Raw genomic sequence first — 6,118 nt, forward strand, 5'->3', positions numbered from 1 at the left:
CCCCCCCCCCCGGCAATTTCAGGTGTGTATATTAATCAGAGAAGCTGGGGTTTTTTCCACTGGAAATGCAGCACTGCTGGAGACACTGTGTGTACTACACAGCTGCTATAGTGGCTGTTGCTTGCGTCTTGCTCAGACAGCTGAAGAGGCAGAGTCTTGAGTTAATAAACTTCTCACAGGCATAACTATTGGTTGAGCACTGTAGCTTGTACCTGAAGCTACAAGGTACAGCAGCAAGTGACTACTGGTAATATCTTGATGAAGCTTGTGATGTGGAAATGTGGCAGGGTGTTTGATGTGCCAGCTACTTTAAGAGGTCAGGCAGTCTTCTGAGTGACCTGCCGGGGGAGGGCGGGGTGGTCAGGCCTAATCAGAGAGTCAGCTGACCCAGGAGCCAAGCCATGTGGCAGGGCGGATGTGGCAGGGGCAGGGAGCTGATCAAGGGAGCCAGAGTCCCCACTGCAGCCCCCACCAGACCGAGCTGTGCAGCAGAGAGGACAAGTGTTTGGGCATAGGGAGAGGACAGATGAGCCCTGCGAAAGCAGATGAGTGCCTGGAGCCTACTGAGAGGCCAGGCCAGCCCAGAGAGTGAGGGGTTGTATGCACAAGGGCCTCAGGAGAGGCCAGGCCGGCCCTGGGAGAGGAGCTGAGAGTCTGTAGGCCTACTGAGGGGCCAGGTGAGCCCTGAGAGAGAGGGCAAGTGTTTAGGGGACCTAGTTAAGGGTCTGGGTGAACCCAGTGAGTGGGGCAGAGTGTGGGACCTATTGAGGGGTCCAGATGAGCCCCAGAGAAGGAGTAGCTATGCAGGAAGACTTAGGGAAGGCTCTGAGCCCAGAGAGAAGTAATCTATGGAGTAGCCCAAGAGGGCAGACCCACAGAGAGTAGAGGGCTAGCAGCTGGAGGACTGACCCTGGCCTGTGTGTTGCCAGGGCTCAGGAAGGGCTAAAGGATGAAACAGGCCATGGCAGAAACTGCCAGAGCTGGGAGAGCCTGGAGTTCTCAACTGGCCTTAGGCAGGACCAGGGTCTAGGAGAGGCCAAAGGTCCTTGTGTGGCCACAGCTGAAAGGAAGAGATCAAGGGAGGTGCAGCCCAGGATGACAATGGCTGGTGCTTGGCCATCTGAGGAGGAGGGATCAAGGACAGGGTTCCAAGAGATGGAGGATATAGAATAGAGATGGAGCCAGGGCCAGGGGGGATGGTAGTTAGCAGCCCAGGAGGGGCACAGGGCATCTAAGGGGGAGCCCAGAGAGAGGGAGATGTAAGATCAGGTAGGTTTGACGATAGGTCCTGGGTAAGACCTAAAACTGCACCCTACTGGAGTTGGTTAATGTCATGGGGATGCCTGTGGTGGGGTAGCCTCCATGAAATGCCACACATGGGCCACTGAGGAAAAGGAGAGGATGGGACACCAGAAAACCTCAGCTCCCACTACCTTGTGGGTTATCCCAGGGAGGGGGAAGGCTAGGGGAGCAAACCCTACAGAAAAGCTCTTGCCAGAAAGATTGGGACCATGTGGATCCAGAGGCCCAGTGAGGAGCCTGAGGACTCAGTGAAGAGACGCCCAGATATAGTGTGGCCCAGTTAGGGGCCAAAGAGCAAAGTGTAGGGCTGGCTGGGTCTGAGGCCTGCACAGCAGCTTGGAGAATGAAGAATTAACAGGGTCTAAGACGAGAGCAAGATGGGAGCTGACAGCTGGGAGAGAAGCTGAGAAAGAGACCAAAGAGCCTACAGCCCAGTGAGTGGTTCTGTGAACGACCGAGAGGTCTGAGGGCCCAGAGACGGGCCAGAGGAGAGACCGAGGGGTCTGGCAACCTGAATGGGTCTGAGAGAGAGACCAAGGGGTCTGAAGTGGGCCCAGAGCGGGGCCAAGGCGTTGGAAGGCCCAGTGAGGGGCTATATCAGCGACAGATAGACCATCTGTAAGGATGCCATCTGTGAGGCATGGGACATGCTGTAGGAGCGGTATGGTGTAGGAGAGGCATGGTGTAGGAGAGGAGCCACGTGATTGGCCCATAAGGAAAGGACCACACGTTGGGTGGTCATTATAGTAAGATCAGGGTAGCCCCCCACAGTATATACATTAGCTAGCATCAAGGGATGACAGGCGAGAGCAGGGCGGGGTGCCCCTAGAACATGATATTACAAAAAAAAAATTGGGGTGCCCTGTTAAAGTAAACACTTTATTTACAAGAACTTATATACAGAACTATTTACAATAAGGAACTAACAGCCTTGCTATTGTCCTTGTAAAGGTCTGGGACCTAACTATGCATGACAGAGTAAGTTCTCCAGGAAACATGCATGCCACACTTTCTGGACACTTCCCCAGAGGACTTGATCTATGTCACAGAGTCAGTTATGACTCTGGAAAAATATTTTTTTCTACATTCTGCATTCTAAAAAACAAGATGCATGTTTTATTCGGGGGGCATATTATATGCAAGAAAATACAGTAACGGTCTCAAAATATTGGAAGAAATGAACAGTTACTCACATGCAGAAAGTGAGTATAAGGGCCAATGAATTTCTGCCATATATTAGTTAAGCTTTATAAGATGATGATGCAGCACTGAAAAAAATGAACTCCCAGAGAGGAGGTAGAATAGAATAGTCACCACTGGAGCTACAAAAACTGAGATTAAATAATCATCTTACTCATGAGGGTGCTTTTAAGGAATAGCTGAACTAAACCAACTATGGATTCATCAAGCCCTGACTCTGCACAGTGCCCAACCAGCCCATCTCAGAAGATCTATTCCAAGAATGTACAAGAAATGTGGAATTCCCAGGCTATGCCAGTTAGGAGATATTCACAAGCAACAGTAAATACTAAAACATTTTTCCACAAGAGAAATCTATGCAAGTCACATATCCCAGAGGCCAATGGCCAGATCTTCAGCCCTGCTACATCTGCTTAGATTATTCAGCAACAGATCTTTCTGTCCTGGGAAATTTTTAAGGGATGTAGAGCTAGCTATGCTGCTACCCACACACCCTCATAAGTCCTAGCTATAGGGATCAAGACCAAGTAAAAGGGTCTTGATCCCAGTTACTGAAATGGCCCTCAGTGCTGTCTGCAATTGGAACAACTTAGAGCAGCTTTAAGTGAACTGTATGAAATCTTGATGCACTGTAAGGAACCAGGGAGCTTCTCTAGGTGCCAAACAGTTGGTCTGCAGGAAATGTACAAAACAAATAATTTTGGGTACAAAGCACCTTTTGGTTTTGTGGAAGAAACCTGGAGAAGTTTTTCAAGTCAACCTTGGAAGGTATTTTATAAATTTGACACAGTGATTGGGTTTTAGAGGAATAGGAGTTAGACATCCAGCAGGTACTTAACAGCTCTTTACACCTTTTAAAATTCCCATCACCTCTTGATTATGGAGTCCATTCCATTATATTTATATTCTATGTTAAATCCTTGTTTTTCAGGTTAGCCAGGATTTCACCATCTTCATTATCTTACAACAAAATTAATGAAGATTGTCCTGGTCTAACTTATTTCTTCTGGCATTGTATTGATATGTTAGTTTAACCAGAACGCTCAAATTTCTCCTTTATTTATGTACTTCCCATCTACCACAACCCCCCATCAAGACCACTTTTTTCCAGTTAGGAGAAATTCTTTTTTTTAATAAGCTGCTACTGTAGTTTAATAGTCTAGAAGGAAAAAAGCCCCTCCTTTGTGAACCTTTCAGATACTGGATATTAACTCTTGTAAAGTAGACAAATGAAAGAGGGAGCACATGTTGTATATTATAGGCTTACATTTTGATGGTAGGCTGCTGCTGTTTCCTCTTGGATTTGTTTCACCTCAGCCTCATTGGTTTCTTGAATCTTCTGAACTTTTGCCATTAATTCTGGGTCCCCACCATTCATTGTATAGAGCTTTCCTTCTCGCTGAAGTATGAGAGCTTCTGACTGTATAAGCCCCTCTCTCATCCATTTAGATCTCTATTGTTTTATTAAGAAAAAAATGAATTAGAGTCTCTTAGGGGACAAAAAACCAGACTAAGACAACATTACAGCATTTGTTTAGAGTGAAAAAATAAAAGGTATATTTCAGGTGCTCTGTGCATGTGGAAACAATCCAGTAAACTGATGTTGGTATTACTTCTAGTTAATTGCCCTATGCATTTATGAGAGTAACATGTAAACAGATCTATTTTTCTTGTTAGAGTCATTATGAATTTCTGAGGGGAAAAAAAGGCAAAGACACAGAAAATCTGTTTCTTTGCCCTTTTCTGTTTCAACTGTACCAATTTAAAGGAAAAAATTTCAACCACAGCCCATTTGGCAGCTCCCAAAGAGGAAATAAAGAATACAAGTAACGTGCATCTTTTTAATACATCTGCATCTTACCTTTCAGCTAATTAGCTATAAAAGTCTATGACACACTTTAATAGCAACTTATGGGAAGCAAGATCACTAACATCTAATTAAAATGTATATTCTTCATAATAGCAAAATCTTCTCTGCCTTCACCTCCCCCCATTTTCCTCACCCCCAACTCCACCACAGCCTACAGCAATTATATTATCTCTCTCTTCAGAGCAGGTGATGGCTGCTACAACACACATGCCAGTCTGCATTAGTCCTGTTAACTTGATGCTCTGAAAAAATAATGGAGGAACAATATCATACATCAAACCATCAGCTTAATCTGCACTGTTCTCAGTGCTGCAAATTACTGGGCAGCTCAGTCTCATTTCCACAGTCCATAATGGTATAAGTGATGGCGGAAATGCAGTACCAAAAAGGAGATTTGGGGTGTGAACCAAACCACAAAAAAGGGGAAAAAAGTTTTGGGAATAAATTGGGGGTTGTTAAACAGCACACTTTCATTTACCATGCCTATAATAGAATCCTTGTTAATGCGATGAAAAATGCCAGTTAATATCAAGCTACTGTTATCATTGCTAAACAATTTATAATAATCTAGTACAGGTTTTATTTGTTACTGCTATACACAGACATCTGACAGAAAATTATATGTTATACTTTGGTCAAGAGAATTATTGCTCCTTCTGATCTGTTCTAAAGGGAAAAAGAAAACCCCCAAATTGTAAGTAATACGTTATATTTCATACAGAATCACACTTTTGGAGGTAATAAGTGCTAGCAGAGACTCAATAGCTCAAGTGTCTTATACATGGACTTAGCTGCTTGGGCTGTTTTCAGGGAAAGGGCAGAATCATGGTCTGTGTTAAAAAGAGGGCAAATATCAGTATTTGACTGATGAGACTTACTGAGGTCCTGCAATACACACATGTTCTTGGATGATTAGATCATGCAGACAGTTCTGATTTTGACAGGCTGCTCAGCACATCAAGAGCAGTTTTAGGAGAAAGAAGTGAGAGGAAAAGTGGGAGTCTAACTTGCAAATCAATAATCACAAGGATGACTTCAGTTAACGTTCCAAATGGAACTATGCAGTGTGTATATGGATCAAACAAAGTAAAAAAAAATGCTTTCCCAAGAGTATAGCTCTAGAGATTCTATTTGTCCAAAAGAGTCCAACTGAGAAGGCAAGTTCAGTTTTAACCTTCACTTCTCCATACACACGTGTGCATAATCTAATACATTTTTATTAGGGCTCAGACTCATCTATTGTTTACAGAGAAACAGTCAAATAACAGAGAAATTTGGCAGGATCAGCAAGGATCTTCGTTTAAGTCTTAAGCCAATAGTTTGCTTTTGGGAGTCCCCCTGTCCCCCTCCCCCCACCTGCTCTTCTCTCATAAATATTACCATATTTACCCAAATCCAACACAACCCTGAACTGAAGATGACCTTCCTATAATTAGATACTATATACAGGAAAAACTTATAAATGTGTTATCATTTTCCATGTACAGAATCTAATTAGTGGAGGGTTGTCTTAAATTTGTCCCCCCACTGCTGCAGCATGGAAAGCAATGGCAGGGGGGGCAGGTGGTGGACAAGCAATAGAAGGCAGCAGGTAGGAAGGCAATAGGGGGCAGGCAGTGGGGCTTGACCTCTGCCCCTTGCCCGCTGCCACCTGCCTTCCCTCATCTGCCTGCCCCCCCATGCCTGCTCTCCCCACCTCTGGCCCCCCTGCCCATGCCCCCTCAGCCTCAGGTCCCCTTTCCTCTC

The 6,118-nt window shown here is 44.9% G+C and overlaps 1 long non-coding RNA gene across 1 annotated transcript in view; it reads right to left on the minus strand.

The window, feature by feature from the left end:
* Positions 1 to 3,595: 3,595 nt before the first annotated feature.
* Positions 3,596 to 6,118, minus strand: part of LOC109296311 — a 79,702-nt gene continuing 77,179 nt past the window's right edge. The window contains exon 4 of the long non-coding RNA XR_002096952.1: positions 3,596 to 3,955. This is a non-coding gene — a long non-coding RNA (uncharacterized LOC109296311). The remainder of the gene's footprint in view (positions 3,956 to 6,118) is intronic.

Source organism: Gavialis gangeticus, unplaced genomic scaffold (genome assembly GCF_001723915.1).
Source record: "Gavialis gangeticus isolate Ggan-Ray unplaced genomic scaffold, GavGan_comp1, whole genome shotgun sequence".
NCBI classification, from domain to species: Eukaryota; Metazoa; Chordata; order Crocodylia; family Gavialidae; genus Gavialis; species Gavialis gangeticus.